This window comes from Chiloscyllium plagiosum, unplaced genomic scaffold (assembly GCF_037043375.1).
Source record: "Chiloscyllium plagiosum isolate Xiang-an unplaced genomic scaffold, Cpla_swu_hap1 HiC_scaffold_48, whole genome shotgun sequence".
NCBI classification, from domain to species: Eukaryota; Metazoa; Chordata; class Chondrichthyes; order Orectolobiformes; family Hemiscylliidae; genus Chiloscyllium; species Chiloscyllium plagiosum.
In genome coordinates, this window is record NW_028270186.1 from 40,036,408 (window position 1) to 40,050,470 (window position 14,063).

Sequence of the window (14,063 nt, forward strand, 5' to 3'; positions counted from 1 at the left end):
CCCTTGAGGTCCTGCTTTTTAACTTCGTACCTAACTCCTGATACTCATTTCACAGGACCCCATCCCATCGTCTACCTCTGTCATGTGGACCGATGTGCACAATGACCTCTGGATGTTCATCCTCCCCTTCAGAATGTTCAGTAACCGCTCAGAGACATCCTTGACCTTGGTTACCAGGAGGCAGCACACCACCTGGGGTCTCTTCTGCGGGCACACAGTTTCCTGTCTGTCCCCCTCACAACTGAGTCTCCTATCAGTATCTCTTTCTTCGAGAGGTTCTGGCAAACATATACTGGGAAGACTATCTGCAGTTTGTCCATATTTGGAAAGTGGGAGTATGTTAAAGTGATACAGTGAGAATTCAGGGACAGTGTGTTCCTGACGAGGGAATAGTAAAGGCAGCAAATCCAGTAAATACTGATCAAGCGACATCGTGAGTTTTAAAAAGAAAACACAGTGCAATAAAACCAGGTGAAGCCATTCAAAAGTGTAGGGACTGCAAGGATATCCTTAGAAATGAGGGACACACAATGACCATAAAATATCCTTGTCAGATACTATTAAGGAAAAGTCACAAGGTATCTTATCAATATGTTTAGAATAAGAGGATTACTGAGGAAGTAATGAGGCCTGTTAGAAATAAAAGAGACAATCTGTGCATGTAGGTGAGGTCTTCAATGAATAATTCTCATCTGTATTCACACAGGAGCCAGGGATTTTAGTTGGGATGGTGAGGTTCGAGAACATGTTAAGATCAATACGGAGGAGGTATTAAATGTTTTCATAGGCATAAAGCTGGAGAAATCCCCAGTGCCCAATAAAATGTATCCCAGGCTGCTATGGGAGGTAAGGGAGGAGGTTGCTGGGGCCCTGGTGGATATATTTAATAGTTTTCTGGTCACAGATGAAGTGCCGAATGACTGGAGGATCACTAATGTGGTTCCTTTGTTCAGGAGCAGCAGGGATAGGCCAGGTAATTACAGAGCAGATAGTCTGACAGCAGGGGGAGGGACATTATTGGAAACAATTCTGAGGACAAATCAACACTTAAAAAGGTAAAGATCATCTCGGCTCAATCCTCACGGATTTGGGAGAGGAGGATACTGTCTGAGAAAGTCAGTGGAGTGTTTTGAAATGGTGTCTAAACGTATTGATGAGGGCAATGCAGATGTTACATGGAATTGAATAAGGCCTTTGACAAGTTCACACACGGAAGGCTGATCCAAAAGTAAAAAGCCATTGGGTTCCAAGGCAAGTTGGTAAATTGGATCCACAATTGGTGGACAGACTGCTTCGTGTTTGAAATTCCTTCACCAGTGGGTGTACCACAGGGATCTGTGCAGGAACCATTGCTGTTTATAATGGGCATTAACAACTCGGATGTGAAAGCAGAATGAACCATTAGTAGGCTCGCAAATGACATGAAAGGTGAGGTTCTGTCCACAGTGCGACGGTTGATCTCAGTCTACAGTTCAATGTCTTTCAGATGATAATTTGAGCAGGGTTTAGAGTGATCGAAGTGAGATAATACCCTGTGGGAGGAATGATAAGCGACAGACAGACATAATGAATGTTAGGTCCTTGTGGAGTGCTGAGGAATACAGGGACCTTGGTGGACAAGTCCATAGATCCCTGAAGGGGTTAGCACAGGGAGACAGGGTGGGGAATGGACCTGACCTTTTTTAGATTACTTTTTTTAGATTTTTAGATTACTTTTAGATTACTTACAGTGTGGAAACAGGCCCTTCGGCCCAACAAGTCCACACCGCCCCGCCGAAGCGCAACCCACCCATACCCCTACATTTACCCCTTACCTAACACTATGGGCAATTTAGCATGGCCAATTCACCTGACCCTGCACATCTTTGGACTGTGGGAGGAAACCGGAGCACCCGGAGAAAACCCACGCAGACACGGGGAGAATGTGCAAACTCCACACAGTCAGTCGCCTGAGGCGGGAATTGAACCCGGGTCTCTGGCGCTGTGAGGCAGCGGTGCTAACCACTGTGCCACCGTGCTGACCTGGGGGTGGGATGTGGACCAACATTCTGGTGGGGCAAATTAGAGAAGCGGCTTGAGAGTGTATAAACTAGTGGACCTTAAACTGTCACAAAGACAGAAAGAAGATTGAGACTGTTACACAAGTTAAAGAGAGCAATTCCAACAGACAAGGCAGGCAAGAACATAGCAGGGAATAGGGAAAAACTGATGATTAACCTGCATTTATTTCAATGCAAGGGGCCTGACAGCTAAGGAAGATGAACACGGGGACGGATGGGTATATGGGACTTGGAGATTATAGTTATCATTGTGCTACTATCTGTGTGGAATATGCACATTCTCCCCGTGTCTGCGTGGGTTTCCTCCGGGTGCTCTGGTTTCCTCCCACAGTCACAAAGATGTGCAGTTTAGGTGAATTGGCTATGCTAAGTTGCCCGTCATGTTTGGTGAAGATGTAAATGTAGGGGAATGGGTCTTGGTGGGTTGCTCTTCGGAGAGTCAGTGTAGACTTTTTGGACCAAAGGGCCTGTTTCCACACTATAAGTAAACTAATCTAATCAAATCATTACAGAAACACTGCTGAGGGAGGGATAGGACCAACAAATCATTGTTTCAAGGTAGAGAGACCACAGGAAGCATGGAAGGGTTGGCAAGAGAGGAAGGACACGTGGTGGTGGGTTTTGAGTGCATGAACCATCACAGCAATACTTAGAGAGGACATTCTTATGGGATTGGCCACTGTGTTAGTGGAACTGTGAAATAAGAATGGGTCATCAATTTGATACGAGTGTACAGACCCTGAATAACCTGTGGCAGACTGAGGAACAAATATGTTGGGAGACCTCCTGTCTGTATCTGACATATAGGTAAAAACAATGACTGCAGATGCTGGAAACCAGATTCTGGATTAGTGGTGCTGGAAGAGCACAGCAGTTCAGGCAGCATCCGAGGACAGGCAAAATCCGAGTACAGGCGATTTTGCCTGTCCTCGGATTTTGCCTGTCCTCGGATGCTGCCTGAAGTGCTGTGCTCTTCCAGCACCACTAATCCTGTATCTGACATATGCTTACTTCTTTTTCTGAAATAAAACCTCAAATTTTCTAATCATCCAGCATTCCCTACACCTTACCAGCCTTTCCTTTCACCCTAACAGGAATGCTGGATACTGTCTCTGGACTGCCGTTATCTCATTTTGGAAGGCTTCCCAATTTCCAATGGTAAAGGTTTCATTCTCTCAAAATGGAAACTCCCCAATTACGGCATCTTGCGGAATTGTCACTTGAAAATAATGAAAAAAATAAAGAACATTCCAAACAAAGGCTTGGATGTGGTGAGCTCTGGTCAGTCACGTAAATATACACGGAGAGTGCTTTCTACCTGAGCAGCACCAGGTCAGTGTCAGGCACACAGTCAGAATGGGCAAATAGATTCACATCTGAGCTCACATCTCCCAGCCTGGCAATCTGAAGCTGTGCACAGCCATCATGATAAATATCTGCATAAATAGTCCAATCAAAAAGAGTCAGTCATTTAAATTGTAATATCCTTCAGGTTCCACAAACCATTCTCGGTACCATCCTGTAGGTTCTATGAATCCTGCTCCCTCTAGCCTCCTCAGGATCCACGTCCCTTCATACATTTGTACCATCCTCCAGATTCTGCAGCCCTTCTTACTTCTGTAACATGACCCGGACTCTACAACCCTTCCTTTACTCTGCAATATTCCCCAGAGGGGACTAGAGGGTGATGGGGTTGCAGAGACAGTGAATGAGATCAGGATGAGACGGTATTGCAGATATTAGGAATACTGCTGTGGTAAAAAAAAGGAGGCTTCAGGACTTTTGAGGGCAGATGCTAATAAAGGAGGTTACAGAGCGAAGGAGGATTGTCGGGATATGAAGAGGTTTCACTGTTTGCGAGAGTTGTAGGGATCACAGGAAGTTACCAAGATAGGGAGGGTTTAAGATTGCAGGATTCCACAGACAACCTTTACAGGGTGAAAGGCAGGATTCTTGACAGTGTAGAGGAACAGAAGAATCTTGAAGTCCACGTCCATAGATCCCTCAATGTTATCACTCAAGTTGATTGCCTTGTTCAGAAGGTGTTTGTTGTGTTGGCTTTCATTAGCAGCGGGATTGAGTTTAAGTTCCATGAAGTTATGCTGCAGCTCTATCTGGTTAGAGAACATTTGGTATATTGTGTTCAGTTCTGGCTGCCTCATTATCAGAAAGATGTGGAAGCTTTAGAGAGGGTGCAGAGTAGATTTATCAGGAGTGGAGGTCTAATGAAGGTAGGTTGAGAGCATTTGGGCTTTTCTCATTGGAATGAAAAAGGATGAGGAGTGACTTGATAGAAGTGAACGAGATGATTTGAGGCCTCGATAGAGAGGATAACCAGATACTTCTCCCATTGCAAAAATGGCTATAACGAGGGAACATAAATGGAAGGTGATTGGAGAATGTTTAACGGGAGATGTGATAGGGTTTTTTTTTTTTTACACACAGAGTGGCAGATGCATGGAATGGACCGCCAATATTTGTAGTGGAGACCAATACATTAGTTACATAAGCAACACTTAGATAGGCACTTGGATGATAGTAAAATGTGGGGCCTTTAGTTTAGTTTAATCTGAGAGTAGGATAAAGGGTCAGTGCAACATCGAGGGCCGAAGGGCCTGCTCTGTGCTGTACCGCTCTATATTCTAAATAAGGAGGCTCACAATGGCACAAAGAGGTTTCAGAAAGCTGGAGAGATGGGATCGGAATTAAGAGACACAAATAGGAATGGTTGCTAGGATTGTCAGGAGGTAACAGACACAGCAATGGTCTGACCTGGAGCAAACGACCCAGACTGGGAGGGGTGTGGGGACTGGAGGTGGTTTCACAGGGAGGGAGGACCAGAGAGTCACAGGGTGTTACAGAAATGTGGAGAGCTGTAGGGTCTACAGGAGTTCATGGAGATGAGGAGGTGGGGAGGGATGCAGCAGTTACAGGCATAAGGATGTTGATAGGATGGGGTGGTTTGCACAGACAGGGGTGTTTTATGTGAATGGAGCAGATTACAGAAATCTAGACGGTTTTATAGATTAGAAGAACAAACAGACATGTGGAGGGCAGTCGTGACTGAAGATGTTTATAGTTATTGAAAGGCTTAGGTTCTGCAAGTTATTTAGGTATAGAGGGTGTGGTGTCTTACAATTTTAGCAGGAGATAAGGACATCCATTTTGGTGGGAGGCAGTTTCACAGATAAGGGAGCATTAGTAACTCCTGCAGTTTGGTCAAAGTGGGAAAGTTTGTAGGGGAAGGTGACATTTACACAGATAGGGGTGTAAGAGATGGAGAAGGTTATGGAGATGAGTAGATGAGGGACAGAATGGAAGACCTGACATTGACAGGATGGGTGAAAGGCAAGGGAGGATGTTACACAGATAGTGAGTCTTTTCGGAACTGGATCAGATAGTCACAGGCATTGCAGTGAGTTATAAAGATCAGGAGTGCTGCAGGGACCTGAGATTGATCATGTCCTTAGGACTGGAAGAAGATATGAATAGCTGAAACTCTATGTATGCTGTTTGCTTTTTCCTGAACAGAGCCACAATATCCCTCATCAGCCAGGGATCCCTGAACCTGCCAGATTTTCCCTTCACTCTAACAGGGACATACTGGCCCTGGATTCTTGAGATCACACTTTTAGAAGCATCCCGTTTTCCAGTCATTCATTTTTCTTCAAACAGTCTTGCCCAATCGATGATAGTCATAATGTGGAGGAGCCGGTGGTGGCTGGGATGGGCAAAGTTAAAAATCACACAACCCCAGCTTCCAGTCCAGCAGGTTTATTCGGAGGCACTAGGTTTCGGAGCGCTACTTCATCAGGTGGTTGTGGAGCACAATCTTAAGGCTCAGAATTTATAGCAACATGATAGCAGTGTCATGGAATGTAATATCAAACACATGTTGTCTAAGCCTTTCATCTTTTAGGCTGATCACCTGCGCTTTGAAAGCTAGTGCTTTGAAATAAACCTGTTGGACTATAACTTGGTGTTGTGTGATTTTTAATTCACCCAATTCACCTCTGCTCAATCCTGCCTCATGTCCCCAAATCTGGCCCTGCTCCAGTTTCACACCTTAATCTGTCAATCTGCCTGATCTTTTTCCATAACAATGTTAAAACGAAGACAGTTGTGGTCACTGGACCCAAAGGATAGGCCAGGTAATTACAGAGCAGACAGTCTGACAACAGGGGGAGGGAAATTATTGGGAACAATTCTGAGGGACAGTTTGAATCAATAACTGGAAAGGCAGGAAGCAATTAGGGATATTCAGCATGGATTTGGCAAAGGAAGATCCTGTCTGATGAATTCAGCTGAGTTTTCTTTGAAATTATGATTGAAAAATCTTGATGAGGGTAGTGCAGATGATGTGGGTTCCATTGGGTTCAGTACTGCCTTTGACAAGGTCCCACATGGAAGGCTGGTCCAAAAGGGAAGAGCCACTAGGATCCAAGGCAAGTTGGCAAATTGGATCCAACACTGGTGGAAGGTTGTTTCGGTGATGAGGAGCCTTTCACCAGCGGATGTACCACAGGGATCTGTGCAGGAACCATCGCTGTTTATTATGTACATTAATGAGTTGGATGTGATAGCAGAAGGTTTACAGATGACATGAAGGGTGAGGGTGTTGTCCACAGTGAGGGGGATTGTCTCAGGCTAGAGACTGAAGTTTGAAGTTGGGACTGAATTTCAAAGAGTCATTTCAAGCGATAAGGCAGGCAAGAGCAGAGCAGGCAATGAGGGAAAACCGATCAATAAAACTGCACTGACTTTGATGTAAAAGGCCTGACAGTTAAGGCAGATAAGCGCATGGCATGGATGGGAACATGGGACTGAAAATTCACAGGTATTACAGAACAACAGCAGAGGGAGGGAGGGGACCGGCAGCACAATGTTCCAGGGGACAGATGCTGCAGGAAGGACAGAAGGGGAGCTGAGAGAGGAGGAGAGCTGCTGGTTCTGATTGGGTGAAACATCCCAGCAGGACTGACAGAGGATATTCCTGCGGGACCGCCCAGTGAGGACAAAAAGGGGACATGACATAGCTTTGGCAAATAGAATTAAGGAGAATGCAAAGGGTTTTTACAAATATACTAAGGACAAAAGGGTAACTGGGGAGAGAATAGGGCCCCACAAAGATCAGCAAGGCGGCCTTTGTGTGGAGCCACAGAAAATGGGGGAGCTACTAAATGAATATTTGCATCAGTATTTACTGTGGAAAAGGATATCGAAGATATAAACTGTAGGGAAATCGATGATGACATCTTTCAAAAAGTCCAGATATACAGAGGAGGAAGTGCCGGATATCTTGAAATGCTTAAAGGTGGATAAATCCCCAGGACTTGGTCAGGTGTACTCGAGAACTCTGTGAGAAGCTAGAGAAGTGATTGCTGGGCCTCTTGCTGAGATAGTTGTATCATCGATAGTCACAGGTGACATGCCGGAAGACTGGAGGTTGGCAAAAGTGGTGCCACTGTTTAAGACGGGCGGTAAAGACAAATCAGGGAACTATAGACCGGTGAGCCTGACCTCGGCGGTGGGCACGTTGTTGGAGGGAATCCTGAGGGACAGGATGTACATGTATTTGGAAAGGCAAGGACTGATTAGGGATAGTCAACATTGCTTTGTGCGTGGGAAATCAAGAAGTAACAAAGTAACAAAGACGATTGATGAGGGCAGAGTGATAGATGTGATCTGTATGGATTTCAGTAAGGCATTCAACAAGGTTTCCCCATGGGAGACTGATTAGCAAGGTTAGATCTCATGGATTACAGGGAAAACTAGCCATTTGGATACAGAACTGGCTCAAAGGTAAAAGAGTGGTGGTGGAGGGTTGTTTTTCAGATTGGAGACCTGAAACCAGTGGAGTGCCACAAGGATTGGTGCTGGGTCCTCTACATTTTGTCAATTACATAAATGATTTGGATGCGAGCATAAGAGGTACAGTTAGTAAGTTTGCAGATGACACCAAAATTGGAGGTGCAGTGGACAGCGAAGACGGTTTCCTCAGATCTGGAACAGGTGGGCCAATGGGCTAAGTGGCAGATGGAGTTTAATTCAGATAAATACAAGGTGTTGCATTTTGGGAAAGCAAATCTTAGCAGGACTTAGACGTAATGGTAAGATGCACGGGAGTGTTGCTGAACAAACAGACCTTGGAGTGCAGGTTCATAGCTCTTTGGCAGTGGAGTCACAGGTAGATAGGATAGTGAAGAAGGGATTTTGTATGCTTTCCTTTATTGGTCAGAGTATTGAGTACAGGAGTTGGGAGGTCATGTTGCGGCTGCACAGGACATTGGTTAGGCCACTGTTGGAGTATTTTGTGCAATTCTGGTCTCCTTGCTATTGGAAAGATGTTGTGAAACTTGAAAGGGATCAGAAAAGATTTACAAGGATTTTGCCTGGGTTGGAGTGTTTGAGCCAGTGGGAGAGGCTGAACAGGTTGGAGCTGTTTTCCCTGGAGTGTCGGAGGCTGAGGGGTGACCTTACAGTGGTTTACAAAATTATGAGGGGTATGGATAAATGGATGATAGGATAAATAGACAAACTCTTTTCCCTGGGGTTGGGGAGTGCAGAACTAGAGGGCATAGATTTAGGGTGAGAGGAGAAAGATATAAAAGAGACCTAAGGGGCAACTTTTTCACACAGAGAATGGTACGTGTATGGAGTGAGCTGCCAGAGGATGTGGTGGAGGCTGGTACAATTGCAACATTTAAGAGGCATTTGGATGGGTATATGAATAGGAAGGGTTTGGAGGGATATGGGCCGGGTGTTGGCAGGTGGGACTAGATTGGGTTGGGATATCTGGTCGGCGTGGATGGGTTGTTTCCATATTGTACATCTCTATGACTCTATGACTCATGGGGGTTATAGAAATAAACTGCGTGGTTGCATCTGGAGGAGATTAAAGGCATAGAGGTTTGCAGTTTCTGAAGGAAATTACATGAAGCGGGACCAGCAGAGTTTACAGAGACTGAGTGCGTTTTAGAGACAGGAAGAGTTCATAGTCATCATTAGAAATGTAGAAACCAATTTATGAGAGAAGCAGAGTCACTCTGCTTTGTGTCCAGAGACAAGGAGGAGTCTAACAGCTGGTGGAGTTACGAAGATACAGAACTTTTTTGTTGTCGTGACTGGAAGGTTACAGAGATCATGAAGGTAATAGGAGTTCAAAAAAGTCACAAAGACAGGGAAGTTTTTCAGGTCTGGAAAGGGCTACACTGACAGGGATGGCTTAAGGAACTGACAAGTTGTTTTTCACAGTTAAGGAGAGATGTGACAGAACCCGGGATTAAAGGCAAAGGCAGAAACTTGGAGAGTTTTACTGATATGAGGAGCTTACAGGGATAAGCAGGATTGTAGGGGCTGATAGAGATAGGGGAAGTGGTATCGATGAAACAGACAGCAGAGATACTGACAGACATAGGGAGGGTTCTGTGGAACAGATGAATTTACAGACAAGATGGTGATAATGAAGCCTGAGAATTTTCTCATGTTCCTTGCCCAGCATTGTTCCTACATCATGCCCTCAGGGTCTGAATTAAAGTCCACTAACTCCTCCCTGTGCTGTTTACTGTGAGTGATCTTACCGGCTGCAGGATTTACTGAAGGCTCCAGATCTCACTCTCCATCTCTCTCTGGCTGACCAACTGTCTTCAATGTGGTGATGGACGAGACAGGAATTGGGAATTCTGTTGAGTCAGGGACATCAGGAATACCTACAGGAGTCAGAGAAGTAGACAGAATGAAAAATTACATTGATGCAATGAAGGTTACACATGGAGAATGGCACTGAGTCCCACAGAGATCTGGAAATTCCCAGTCTCCATCCATGGCCTGTGCAGTTGCTTCCCTCTGGAGTGGAGAATGCTGTTGGCTCAGGATCTGGAATAGCTGGAAGAGCGAGAGACACTGACAGAGACAGCAATTAGACCCACACAGTGAGGGATACCACATGGAGAGAGACAGTGATATCAGCAGAATGCAGGAATGTATCAGGATCACACAACGGGTATTATCAGAAGTGGTTCTGACCAGTGAGCACTGCTACCAGTACTCAGGGAGGACTGAGCTATTTTATTGGGATAGGCTCCTCTGGTACCAGATTATGCAGTGTGTTATAAATGGACACAGATGAGGAGGGGGACAGGTCTGAGGTGAATGGAAATTCCCAAGTCCAAAGAGAAAGGTTGAAATATTGGAACACCATGGAGATGTGAATGAAGACCAAAAGAAAGAAACAGTAAGGGACTGAGTTTAATTGAAATATGACATTGTCAAACAGATTGGTGACAGGAAATTATTGGTTAAAATAAAGTAAATGCCTTTTCTGCCCCTCACAATTCCTCATACACCACAAGTGACATCACTTCCTGAAGAAGGGCTAATGCCCGAAACGTCGATTCTCCTGTTCCCTAGATGCTGCCTGACCTGCTGCGCTTTTCCAGCAACACATTTCCATCTCTGACATCACTTCCACCCCTCACATCATCGCTGATGTCACACACGCAGTGATTTCCACGCTCCCCCACTGCCGTGTTTGCCACCACTTCCGCCCACATCAACGCTACTCACCTGCATTCTGCTGACACCCCCCCCAGGTCCCGTCACCATCCCCGCCCCCAGAACCCTGAGGGGAACACCGCCCCTGCTCATGACTCCATCCCCATTCCCCCTAACACCACACCCACTCCAGTTACAGGCTCCATCGCCTCCTCTACATTGGGGAGACTGGACACCTCCTAGCGGAGCACTTTAGGGAACATCTCTGGTACACCCGCACCAATCAACCCCACCGCCCTATGGCCCAACATTTCAACTCCCCCTCCCACTCTGCCGAGGACATGCAGCTCCTGTGCTTCCTCCACCACCACTTCCTTACCGCCCAACGCCTGGAGGAAGAACGCCTCGCCTTCCGGCTCGGAACACTTCAACCCCAGGGCATCAATGTGGTCTTCACCAGTTTCCTCATTTCCCCTTCCCCCATCTCACCCCCCTCCAGCCTTCCAGCTCAGCACCACACTCATGACCTATCTCCCTTTCCACCTATCCATTCCACCCTCGCACCCCCATCCCCACCCCCATTCACCCATTGTACTCTTTGCTACCTTCCTCCATCCTCCACTCTGACCTATCACCTTCTTCCCCACCCCATTCACCTATTGTGCTCTATGCTACTTTCTCCCCATCCCCACTCCCCTCTCATTTATCTCCCCACTCTGCTGGCTCCCGGCATCTGTTCCTGATAAAGGAAACATCAATTTTCCTGTTCCTGGGATGCTGCCTGACCTGCTGAGCTTTTCCAGCACCACTCTAATCTAGACTCTGGTTTCCAGCATCTGTAGTCCTTGTTTTTACCTTATTGGAGGAGCAGACTACCGAGGTAAGGCATGTTGTAGACACTGAAGCAAGTTACAGCGATAGGGCTGGTAGTCTGGAATGCAGTACATTTCAAGTATGTGGAGGGAGTATCGGGAAGGGAGGAGGTTACAGCGATAGGATCTGTTATAGGAATTAAATATTATTGAAGACACTGGACCACAAGACATGCCATAGATACACTGTTGCAGAGTAGTGAGTTTTAATATGACAGAACTTACATTGGGGTGGTGATTGAGCCTGGAGTCTGTGTGTGTGTGTACTGTGCTCCCCCTCCAGCACTGTATCTATGTCATGTTGTGTTAACAGATGTTTGGAGCCCTCTCATTGTTCTTTGCTCTGTGCACTGTGGGTGACCTTACTTCACTACAGGATTTATTGAAGGATCCAGATCTCCTTTCCCTTTGTCTCTCTCTGGCAGACCAACTGCGTTCCATGTGGTGATGGACGATCCACCCAGCAGCTGGGAAGGCTATTGAGTCAGGACTTTCCTGAGTAACTACAGGAGACAGAGAAATAGACAGAATGGGAAATAAAACAGATGCAGTGAGGGTTACACATGGAGGATGGCACTGAGTTCCACAGAGGTCTGGAAAATGGAGCGATATTAAGTAATAGTCCCAGATTGCTGGAAGGTGTCAGGATCACACAATTGTGTCGGAAAAATGGGTTTAGCTTCATGATGCCCTGGTATCAGTGCTCAGGGATGAGCACCCAGTGAGCAGGCGAAGTGATGGCCGAGTGGTATTATTGCGAGAGAATGTATCCAAAACCTCAGCTCATGTTCAGGGGAGGCAGGATTGAATCCCGCCATCTGAAAAGGAGACATTTGAAATCAATAATTTTAAAAATAATAATTAACAATCCACAAATAAGTATGAAACCATTGCTGATATACAACAAATCCAAACACTTGTCCTTTCGAGAAGGACATCTGCCCATCCTCACGTGGTCTGCACAACATCCCCACAGCAAAGTGTTTGCCTCTCGATTACCCTCTGAAATGGCCGAGCACGTTACTCAGTTCAAGGGCTTCTAGGACAGGGGAAGAAAGGCTGGTCAGCCAGAGACTCACACATCCAATACCTGATTTAAAAATCTATTAGGATGGTCCCCCTGGAACTGTGCTGGGACCAGGGTCCTGGCCAATCATGTCGGTAGGTTTATGGACAGGGCATTAAACTGACAGAGAGGATGCAGGTGAAAGGAGCTTTCCAAATCCAAATAGAAAAGGTGAAGCAATGGAACAGCATGGGAATGTGGCTGAAGACAAGCAGAAAGGAACAGGAAGGGATAGAGTTTAACTAAAATTGTACATCAGCGAATAGATTTGTGACAGAAAATTGTGGTAGAGAGTATGTAATTTTTTTTTGAATGGACAACGTTGCAGCAAAAAGGTCAATGGATTTGTGACACAGAGATAAAAGAGATTTAGACACCAGGGAGACATGGATACAGGGTGAACAAAAATATTCAGTGGTTCAGTCTTGTGCAAACTCAGGCAAAATGGGTAACACTAACAATAATGGTTAACAAAGGCATTACAGAGAAAGCATTTGGCCTCAGATCATGAAGTAGAGTCAGTCTAAATTCTGGCTACTACTTGCCAAGGACACAAGCAGCAGAACAGTTTTAGCAACCGAACAGCATTCCGTTGCTCATCACTGCATTAAACAGGAACTCATTGGAATTTTTTAACAACGGCATTGTGATAATTTTGGAAAACTTCAATATTTGTATAATCTGGGACAAACACACGGTCAACATTGATGTTGAAAGGAGTTCGGAGAATTTTTTTTCAGTGTTTCTTTGAAAAACACATTGTGCAACTGGCTCGGGACATAACTATCGCAGAGCGACCGTGTAATGAAACTTAGTGAATGAGTAATGTCACCTGCAGAGATCCTTCGGGAAATTGTGATAAAGTGCAGTTTAAATAAATATAAAGTTTTAAAGAAAGGACAAGCTACAACTAGAAACAAAAATAGCCAATGACATGAGTTTAAGAGGAGAACTGGCCAAGGTAAACAGGCTAAACAGACTGAAATATGTGCCTGTAAATGGACAGTGGAAAACATTTGAAGGAACAGTGTAAAAAACACTCAACAAAAAGACATTCCACTGAAACAGTAAAAACCTCAGCAAGAAATTCCCACTGATCCCTCACTCAGGGCAAAAGGAATCATACTAGATTATGATGCTGAGAAGATCACCAAAAAGTACTTAAAATCCTGAAGTGAGAGTGTGTTTTAGGAGTAAATGTTAATGCATTGCAATGGGTCTGCTCGCAGGAGGAGGGCTGTGGGAAGGGAAGCCACGGTCAGGGTTCATTGACACAATAGGAACAGGGAGATGTGAAGGTGCTGGAGGTGGTGAGAGTGTTACAGAGAGTGGTCAGGGTGTTACAAAGCCAGGACGGATTGCTGCAGCTGGAGGAGTTTGCAGAGGTAGGGAGGGACATATGTATTTTTATATATTCATTCATGGGATGTGGGTGTCACTGCCTGGAACAACATTCTTTGACCCCACTGCTAATTACCCAGAGGGCAGCTCAGAGTCAGTTGTATTGCTGTGGGTCTGGAGTCACATGTCGGCCAGACCAGGTTAGAATATTTGATGTCCTTCCCGAAAGGA

The 14,063-nt window shown here is 45.5% G+C and overlaps 1 long non-coding RNA gene across 1 annotated transcript in view; it reads right to left on the reverse strand.

Annotated features, from left to right (window-relative positions):
• Positions 1 to 12,213, reverse strand: part of LOC148135882 (uncharacterized) — an 88,304-nt gene extending 76,091 nt beyond the window's left edge. Inside the window, exons 1-2 of the long non-coding RNA XR_015754887.1 lie at positions 11,792 to 12,213; positions 9,641 to 9,769 (exon numbers count right to left, since the gene is read on the reverse strand). This is a non-coding gene — a long non-coding RNA (uncharacterized LOC148135882). The remainder of the gene's footprint in view (positions 1 to 9,640; positions 9,770 to 11,791) is intronic.
• Between the last annotated feature and the right edge of the window lie 1,850 nt (positions 12,214 to 14,063).